This window comes from Dipodomys merriami, unplaced genomic scaffold, assembly GCF_024711535.1.
Source record: "Dipodomys merriami isolate MVZ:Mamm:240054 unplaced genomic scaffold, mDipMer1.0.p SCAF_3, whole genome shotgun sequence".
In the NCBI taxonomy this organism is placed as follows: Eukaryota; Metazoa; Chordata; class Mammalia; order Rodentia; family Heteromyidae; genus Dipodomys; species Dipodomys merriami.
In genome coordinates, this window is record NW_027204492.1 from 25,322,880 (window position 1) to 25,333,621 (window position 10,742).

The 10,742-nt window shown below is 38.6% G+C and overlaps 1 long non-coding RNA gene across 1 annotated transcript; it reads right to left on the bottom strand.

Annotated features, from left to right (window-relative positions):
• Positions 1-8,916: 8,916 nt before the first annotated feature.
• Positions 8,917-9,564, bottom strand: LOC138839373 (uncharacterized). The gene is made up of 2 exons (XR_011375957.1): positions 9,357-9,564; positions 8,917-9,164 (listed from the first exon to the last, which is right to left on the bottom strand). It is a non-coding gene; the product is annotated as an uncharacterized lncRNA (long non-coding RNA).
• Positions 9,565-10,742: the final 1,178 nt, after the last annotated feature.

Sequence of the window (10,742 nt, forward strand, 5' to 3'; positions counted from 1 at the left end):
TTAACAAAAATATTCATTGGCTAAAACAAACTGCAAGGAGCACTGGGAGACCTAGTCAAACTGTGTGCCAAGGCAGAACAGAAAATTGTTAATTGAGGCTACTGGCTTTTAATGTAACCTGTGCTGGCCTCAAACTCACTATCTTCCTGTCTTTGACTCAGGAGCTAGGTTTAAAGATGTGCAGTACTATACATGGTGAAAAAAATAGTTTTATGAGCAACTGACCTAGAGAAATCTAAGTGGTAGAGATTTGTGGAGAAAATGAAAGCCAACATGTTGGAGACAGTATATATGATTCCTTTCACAAATTTTCTTAGAATTTTCCATCAGCTCATCTGCATCCTAAGATTTTACATGACTAACTCTACAATACTAAATGTGTTCTTGGGCTTTGGAAGTGAAGGTTATAGAGAAATTTCTTGATTTTATCTAGACATGATGGTGCCCAATTAGCCTTTCAACATAAAGCAGGAATCAAAATGCTATGTGTTCAGTTTCTCTGGATTGTAGATTACCATTTGTATTGATAAAAATATTCTTTAAATTTAAACTAACTTTTTATTTTTTAATTTTAACTCATATGAATAAAGTAAAATATGGGTTGCTTTCCTATAGCTTAGGTTCCAGTGGGTAGTTTGATAGAACAATTTGTTTAAGTAAGTGATAACTGCAGTTATGATGTTTCAATATAATGTTATTTTCATCCAATATCTTCCCTAGCAATGCCAAATGCCAAAATTCAATATAACACTTCTGTATCACAGAGAAAGAAGTAGAACTCCAAATTTTGGAAAAATTGCATAAAAATGATATTCACTGTAAGCTCAGTCAAAAGTGATTGAAAGAAGGTCATCAATGAGGACAGAAGCCAGTACTGTCAGTTTGTACTGACAAAGATACGTAATTCCTTGTTATTAACTGCATTTAGATAGGAAAGAAAATAATAGCTTCATAAATTATGTTTAATGTACTTTAAATTATTTTGTTGTTTTAAAAAAGTAAAATGTTAATATTTAAGGAATAATTTGGTAATTGAAAGAAAAAAGGATAGAAAAAGCAGTATTTAGCTAAAAAGGGTTATTTTCTGTAGTTATTTATTTATTTATTTATTTTTGTCAGTCATGGGCTTTTACTCTGAGCTTGGGCTCTGTCCCTCAGCTCTTCAGCTCAAGACAAGCACTCTACCACTTGAGCCACAGTGCTACTTCCGGTTTTCTGGTGGTTTATTGGCGATAAGAGTCTCACGGACTTTCCTTGCCCAGACTGTCTTTGAACCTTGATCCTCAGATCTCAGCCTCCTCAGTAGGATTACAGATGTGAGCCACCGGCGCCCCGCTTGTAGATATTTATTAGACATGAAATTCAGAGTCTTGGTTAGTTGAAGAGCATTTGTATCCGTGGTTATGTTATCTGGGTAACAATAATCATGTTGAAGAATGAGACTATCAAAGTTTTGAAAAGACTAAGGAGAAAAATAATGTTTCTCGTTTTGTGTGTTCCGAACCTGGTAAAGGGGGAAATAGGAATGGAGAACTATACATTGTGGAGGGGAAGGGAAAAAACAAATTGTTTAAATAGGGATACAGGTGGACCCATTGCAACAATGAGATGTACAAGACGTTATGTCAAAAACGAACTTTACAACTTTGGCAGGGGGCAGGGGGTGAGGGGTGGGGGAGTGGGGAAGGGGGTAGGGAGTGGGGGGGATGGGAAGGGATGGGAAGGGGAAACAAAGGAGGAGGCAACAATGCTTGATAAGAAATGTACTCATTACCTTGCCCATGTAATTGTAACCCCTCTGCATGATATTTTCACAATTAAAAAAAAAGAAAATATTGTCTCAAGATTTCACAAAAAATTGAAAGACAAATATTTGATGAAGGTAAGGAATAAGGCAGATTATAGACTTCCCAATTGTTGTCTACAGTGGAAATTGGTGGATATGGAACTTTAGCATCCAAGTTATAAATTGGTTACATTTTTCTTGCCTTTTCTTGTCAAGGTGATATACAGTTACATAAGTAAGGTTAAGGTAATAAGCACACTTGCATTTCTTGTCAAACATGTTACCCTTTGGGGCTGGGAAGATGGCTCAGTGGTAGAGCGCTTGCCTTGCATGCCTGAGGCCCTGGGTTCGATTCCTCAGCACCACATAAGCAAAAAGAAAAAAGCTGGAAGTGCCGCTGTGGCTCAAGTGGTAGAGCGCTAGCCTTGAGCTGAAGAGCTGAGGGATAGCACCAAGGCCCAGAGATCAGGCCCCACGACCGGACCCCCCCAAAAAAGAAAAAACATGTTACCCTTTCCCTCATTTTTCTCCTACTTTACTTCCTCCCCAATCCCCACCCAAAGTTGTACAGATAATTTGTAAAAATGTTGTCTTGTGAATATCACTGTTGAATTGGTTTGCCCCTTGTCCTTTTACTCACTATCCTGTTGTATCCCTTCCCTTCCCTAATTCAGATAAACATACATATGATACCAGGGTACCAAAATCAAATACAGTGACATCAGGGAATATACCATAGGGGGAAGAATATACAAAAGAAACTTGAAATCACATAGTATATTGAAAACAACAACAACAAAAAATTTCTGTGTCCATGTCTTGGAGTTCATTTCACTTAGCATTATCTTATATGGTCATATGTATGCAGCTATTGAGTTATTCTGTTCAACTGCTAAGATTATCCTAGACATATACTAATTATTACAATTAAGGGAAACCATGGAACTGATGTTTCTTTGGATCTGGCTTACTTCACTTAATATGATTTTTTTCCCGTCTTTCCATTTGCTTACAAATGGGGTGGTGATATTCTTTCTGATGGAAGCATAGAAGCACAGAATCCATGTATATATATATACATATATATATGTATATATATATATATACATATATATCACATATTCTTGATCCATTTGTCTACTGAGGGGCACTGCATGACAAATAACATAGCTAGCAAGTTCAATAGAAAGACCACAGACTGGGAGAAGATTTTCACTAGTCATACAACAGACAAGGGCCTCATATCTAAAATATACTTAGAACTCAAAAAATTAAATCCCCCAACAACAAATCCTCAGAGAAACAACTGCCCATTAATAAGTGGTCTAAAGACTTAAAGAGAGACATCTCTGAAGAGGAAATAAGAATGGCCAATAGACACATGAAGAAATGTTCAACATCTCTGGCCATAAAGGAATGTGAATCAAGACTACATTGAGATTCCACCTCAACCAAGTTAGAATGGCTATAAACAAAAAATCTAATAACAAAAGATGCTGGAAGGGATGTGGCCAAAAGGGAACACTACTGCACTTTGGGTTGGAGTACAAACTTGTTCAACCAATCTGGAAAGCAGTATAGAAGACTTCACATAGAGCTCCCCTATGACCCAGCAATGCCACTTCTGGGCATTTACCCAAATGAAAACAAACAACGTCATACCAAAGCTACCAGCACAACCATGTTTATCACAGCATTATTCACCATAGCTAAAATATGGATCCAACTCAAATTGCTTACTTTTGAAGCCACAGAAATGAGTAGATTCCGAGACCTTCTTTTATTGGTTGTGTATCAATTGAATATGGTAAGGGGTAGTTTAATTATGAGATTTTCATACAGCGTGCTTTCATCCCACACCTTAATTGCTCTCTTCTGCTCTCCCTTTCCCCTCTTCCTTCTCTAGAACCCAATCCATTTTCATGACCTTGTTTTTGCCTTCCTCCTAATTTCTACAATTGAAAGAAATCATGCTTGGAAGTGGCACTGTGACTCAAGCGGTAGAGCACTCACCTTGAGCTGAAGAGCGCAGGGACAGTGCCCAAGCCCAGAGTTCAAGCTCCACAACCGACCAAAAAAGAGAGAGTGCATGCGATAGAGAGAGAGAGAGAGAGAGAGAGAGAGAGAGAGAGAGAGAGAGAGAGAGAGAGAGAGAGAGAGAGAGAGAAATCATGCTATCTGCTTTTGTGTGATTAACATATTGCACTTAAAATGATGATTTAAAGTATCACCTATATTCCAGAAAATGACATAATTTCATTCTTCTTGTTGTCTGAGCAGAACTCTATTGTGCCTATTTCCCAAATCTTCATTCATATATTGATGAGCATGTATGCTGATCCTACAATTTGGCTATTGTGAAGAGCGCTATAATAAACATAGACAAATGGATATCTGGTTGATTGTGGTTCTTTTGAGTAAATACCCTCAGGTAATAAGACTGGATCATATAAGGGTGGTATTTTAATTTTTTAGTTTTTTTTGTCGGTCATGGGGCTTGAACTCTGGGCCTGGGCACTATCCCTCACCTCTTCAGCTCAAGACGAGCTCTCTACCACTTGAACCACAGTGCCACTTCTGGTTTTCTAGTGGTTTATTAGAGATAAGAGTCTCACAGACTTTCCTGCCCGGGTTGACTTTGAACCGTGATCCTCAGATCTCAGCCTCCTGAGTAGCTAGGATTATAGGTGTGAGTCACCGGCACCCGACTTTTTTTTTTGGTATTTTTATTTTTTGAGGAATCAACATATTAGTTTTTTTTTGCATCTATGCATATTAGAAGGAAGAACATAGAATCTTTCCTCAAATCCAGACAAAAACCAAAGTTTAAATAGTTTGATATAGCAAACGATTTCAAAAAAATTGTCTTCTGAATTTTTTTGTTTCTTTTATTTAATCTTATTCCATTCTTATTTCCTTTAGGATTCTGAATTCTACATGGCAATTGTGTTACCTTTTTAGGTTAGAAGCCAATAGTTTCTCTTTCTTTTTTTTTTTTAGAATTGCTATTCTTTTTTTAAAATGTTTTTTGTTGTGACAATACTGTACAATTACATGAGCAAGGTAATGAATACATTTCTTATCAAGCATTGTTGCCTCCTCCTTTGTTTCCCCTTACCATCCTTGCCCTCCCATCCCCGCCCCCCTCGCCAAAGTTGTAAAGTATGTTTTCTACATAATGTCTTGTACATCTCATTGTTGCAATGGGTCAACCTGTATCCCTATTTAAACAAATTGTTTTTTCCCTTCCCCTCCCCAAATTATACCAACATCAAAACAGTGAAAAGAGGGGTTATACTGTGGGGGAGGGTCATACAAAGCAACAAAAAAATCATGTGGTCCCTTATAAGTATGTTAGAATCAGTAACAAGAAAGAAAAAATCAGTTGTGTCCTTATCTTTGGTTCATTACACTTAACATCAACTTATCTGACCTTTTCTGCTTGACTCAGACATATATTAGTTATTGCAAATAAGGGAAACCATGGTACCTATGTTTCTTTGGGCCTGGCTTACTTCACTTAATATAATTTTTTTCCAAGTCTTTCCATTTCCTAACAAATGGAGCAATGTCAATCTTTCTGATGGAGGCATAGAATTCCATTGTGTATATATACCACATTTTCTTGATCCATTCATCTACTGAGGGATATCTGGGTTGGTAAATAATGCTGCAATAAACATAGTTGTGTTGGTTGCTTTAGTATGGTCTTGTTTGTGATCATTTGGGTAAATGCCCAAAATTGGGATTGCTGGGTCATAGGGGAGCTCTATGTGGACTCTTTTGAGAAACCTCCATACTACTTTCCAAAGTGGTTTATACTCCCACCAATAATGCAGTAGGGTTCTCTTCTGTTCACATCCCCTCCAGTATCTGTTCTTATTAGAGTTATTGATTATAGCCATTCTAACAGGGGTGAGGTGGAATCTCAATGTTGTTTTGATTTGCATTTCTTTTGTGGCTAGAGAGGTTGAGCATTTCTTCATGTGTCTATTGGCCATTCTTATTTCCTCTTGAGAAATTTCTCTTTCAGTCTTTAGCCCACTTATTTGTTGGGCCGTTGTTTCCTTGAGGATTTGTTGGGGGATTTAATTTTTTGAGTTCCGAGTATCAGGAGCAATGGAATAGACTTGAAAACCCAAAATGAAGCCACAAACCTTTAGCCACCTAATCTTCGATAAGGGAGCTAAAAAAATAGAATGGATGAAAGACAGCCTCTTCAAAATCATGTTGAGCAAGGTAAGCCAATAACAAAGAGACAAAGGGCACATGGTCTCCCTGATAAATGGGTGTTAAATCCAAAATGTTAGGTGATGCAACAAAATTAACAGGACTTATAAAACAAGAGACTTCCACTCATCTGGTCGAATCACTACTAAATTACCCCATGCTGCTGATCACATGTATGGTATATATGTGTATGCCAGAGGGGAACCAGGAAGATGACACAGAACTAGAGGGAATCAGGAAAAAACATGTAACAGCGGGACCCATCATCTGTACTGAACATTGACCAAAATGAGCTAAGCAACTCGATGGCAGTGATGGGAAGGAGGAAACAAGTGGGAAAGAGGGAACATCTGATGTTATGCAAAACAAAAGAAATGTACGTATCACCCAGTGTGGAAGAATAACTGTATCGCAAAGCTCATAGAACTCATAGATGTTATAGACCATGATAGACAATTTACACCAGGAAAGTTAGAATGTGTTTGTGACTTTAACTGAGCATCACTATCCCACAATACTGCGAAATTTGGGAAATTATGTAACCATTAATCACAATAAAAATTTGAAAAAAAGAAAAAAGACAGCCTCTTCAGTAAATTGTGCTGGCAAAATTGGTTAATCACTTGTAGAAAACTAAAGCTAGATCCTTATATTTCACCCTGTACCAGAATCAACTCCAAATGGATCAAAGATCTCGGAGTCAAAGCAGACACCCTGAAAACATTACAGGATGGAATAGGAGAAACCCTAGGTCTCCTAGGCTCAGGCCAAAATTTTCTTAATAGAGACCCAGAAACACAACAAATCAAAGAAAGGTTGTACAAATGGGATTGCATGAAATTGCAGAGCTTCTGCATGGCAAGGGACATAGCTAGCAAGATCAATAGAAATCCCATGGATTGGGAGATCTTCACTAGCCATATAATGGACAAGGGTCTCATATCCAAAATCATTTTTCTTTCATACCTCTCATTTATACAACCTGAATAGAATTAAAAAGCAGGCTATACTCCGGAAATAATGACTGTTCTCTAAAAGTAATTACTCAAACTTTAGTCATCATCTCAATATGATCAAAATCATTTCTATCCCAGAAATAGAAGATATTTGATAGCTTTCATAACATTCCTTCATTAAGGGAAGTGACAAATTAGTCATGGGATTCAGGCTGATTCTGGAATCAGCTTTCTTTTGAATTTTAGCATTCTTTCACAACTACCACAGCATAGTTTCAACTAGTCTAGAAAATAAATTCTGTGCCAGTTCCGCTGTAGAAGGTATTCTTTGAGAACAGTAGTGAACCTTAATACATTATGCAAAACTTTACAGAGGTTATTTCTTTTGGGAACCAAAGAAAAATATTCATGTTCTTGAAAAGATCTCATTTCAAAGACTTTTTTACATGAGAAAGCTTGGTTTTAGTCGACCTTGTTGTCCCGTTTTCTTATATTCTCACTTAGCAAATGTTGTATGGTTTGTTTATTGGTATGCTCCCCCAAGCTTCACGGGCTGGAATGCTGCAGGGTAAAGGTGGTATAGTCTTTGTGAGGTGAGGTCTAGGTGGTTAGGTTATTGAAAACATTTTATTCTGAGTAGATTAATGCAATTTTTGAAGAAACATCAGTTAGTTGCAAAGAAAGCAAGCTATATGTGGCTTCCTGTTTTGCAATGTGATCTCTTTCATTCACATGTACCCTGATGGTATCTATCAAGTTGGCTCTCCCCAGATCAAGGTAATACTAGTGCTATACTCCTCAATGACCTCAAGTCTGAGTTAAATCTCTTTTATTTATAAAGCATCCAGCCATAAGTATTTTGTTATGCAAGAGAATGAACTAATGTAACATTTATTTCAAAATAGTATTATATATTGTGAAAAGAGCAAAAAAAACCATAAAATTATTTAAAATGTTTAAAAATATTTCTATAAATATTGTTTAGTTTTCATCTCACTTCAAGTAATTACTGACCAAATCATTATTACTACTACAAAACATTTTACCAGCAATAAAATTTTGCAACCCAGAGGGGTTTTTAATGAAAATCTACTTTTCTTAGAAAACTTATTAGTGTGTGTGTGTGTGTGTGTGTGTGTGTTTGTGTTTAGAAATTTTAATCCAAGTCTACAATTAAAAAAACAGCATGCTGAAAAGTTTTGCCATTAATATTCTTGATTGGCGTCATTTGCAGTTTACACCCTTCATTTAATAGTTCATTAGCTTTGTAGGAAAGCTGCTCCATCTTTTCTGTTTACCATACTGAAATACATTGCAAAGCTAAATGTTTTTTGTATCTTTTCTGTTTCTGTAGTATTTTAAAAAATTTCCTTTTTAGACTCTATCTTTAAGTATTTGTAAAAATGAGTTTATTTTCCATGACACTTTATATGACTATGAATATTACTCTTCTTGTAACTCTTCTTCGACTCTCCTCTCATCACTCCCTGCTAAACCAATTGCAACTACTTTCACTGTCCAATTCTCAAATGTTTGCATAGTATTTAAACCTCCTTCATACCTTCTCTGTTCTTCCTACTCACATCCCACTGGTGTATCTATCCCAAATAAGACCTATTTATCCTTTATGTTAAGCCTTGATAGGTGTTTCACTATAGTATTTCAAACCCTTATACAGTAATCCACATCTCTAACAACCCTGTTCATCTGGATCTCACTTCCTACATGCATACACATAAGTAGTCTCCTTTCCTTCTCCTATGGGGCAAACTGCTAAGGGAGAAAGTTGTCTTCCCTCTCACCTCCCATGGGTTCTATTCCTCCTGTCTGGTTTACTGTGCACAGCCACCCACAAAGGACTCACCTCCCTCCCTTTCCTCTCACCCCTTCTCCCATTTCCTTCCCCCTTCCTCCCTCCCAGCACAGAGCACACAGAAATACATATCACATTTTGACACTGTGGGTTTATTTTTTAGTCACCCGGTGTCCCCTTTAGAAGAGGACAGACCAATTGTTCATGGCCAGGGATCTAGAGATATTGTAGATGATGATGACACATATCCCTGGCGTTGTTGTCCTTTTAACTAGATCTTGACTGGTCCTCTTCCTTTCTTGGGTTTGGTGGCTGATTACGAGTTCCTCACCCTACGCCGGCCATGGCCTTTGAGACCCTTCCGGGATGATCTCCGGACCTGGGAGGATGACAGGAAGTTGTTAGGAAGGCACTGGATGGAGAGAAGAGTGTGGAGGAGAGATGGGAACAGGGAATTCACAGGAGGAGTGAGGGCTGGGAATCCTTGGAATCCTTTGTGGCAGGGAAGATTAGAAAGGATGATAGGGAACAAGTCAAGGGAACAAATAGTAGACTGACTGGGTCAGCTAACCTTTCTTTTACGTCCAGATCTCGAAAGCATCCTTCTCTTATTCGATTTTCCTCGCCGGATTAAGGACCTCTTGCGGGGACACTTCTTTGGTGGGATTACGATTCTTGTCATGGTTTCTTGTTCTTGTTCGTAGTCCTCAGCAGTCTGACCTCCAGGCTTAAGGATACCAAAATATGTACCCATCCCGACAGTGTACTCAGGCCTTTTATCGTTGTTATAGTAGTAAGTGACTCCCAGCCAGCCAATCACTGACCAGGGAGGGGCGTACACATCACAAAGCACTATGGTCACTCTTGTGGGGGTGGGGCTTTGGGTGGGGGGAGGGGCCAGAGAAGTGGGAGAAAGAAAGGGTTGAAAGTTGGGTACAAACAGTCCCAAAATTTCAGTTAGAGAAACAGTATTGCTTTAGTACCTCTCATCTTTTCTAGTTTTTAGTCATATTGGGGCTTGAACTCAGGTCTTAAGCACCTTCCCATAACTTCTCTGCTCAAAACTAGTGTTCTTCCACTTGAATCATGGCTCTACCTCCAGTTTTTTGGTGGTTAATAAGAGATAAATGGACTTTTCTGCCTGGGGAGGCTTTTAACTGTGTTATACTCAGATCTCAGCCTCCTAAGAATCTAGGATTACAGGTGTGAAACATAGTCACTGTTCTTAGGACCCTGTTAGTAAAAAAAAAAAAAAGCCAGGCACTAGTGGACCATGTCTGTAATCCTAGCTATTCAGGAGGCTAAGATCTGAGGATCATGGTTCAAAGCCAGACAGGAAAGCACCCCAAAATAGCCAGATGTTAAGCTGTGGTTCAAGGATTAGAAGACTAGGCTTGAGCAAAAGAAACTCAGCAACAGAAGCCAGGCCCTGAGTTCAAGTCCCAGGACCACCCTCCACCCAAAAACTTAGGCGCTGGGCACTGGCTATTCATGTCTGGTTTACTGAGAACCAGTCAATTGTCAGTGGACATTCACTCCCAGAGGACTCACCTTCCTCCTTTCCCATTCACCCCCTTCTTCCCTTCCTTCCCTCTCCCTCCCCACCATCACAGAGCACACAGAAACACATCAAATTACTAAGGTGGTTTTTACTTCCTCATTTTGTGTCCTATTGGAAAGGGAGAAGCAGATCACTTGCCAGTGGCTAGGGATGCAAAGATTTCACACATGCTACTGAGGTGCATTTTGACCCTGGGTTTCCCTCTACAGATCCCTCCCTTCCTCAGTAGAGGTAAAGGAGGTAGTGGAGCTCTCTTCATTCTGATCTGGCCATGGCTTACAAGGACACCTTTTCTGTGTCCCATGGTATGGCATCCCCCTTGTTGATCTTCTTATCCCTTTTTGGGTTTTAAAGCCACTCTGGTTGTCCTTTTTTTCTTTATCTTGCCTTCTGTGG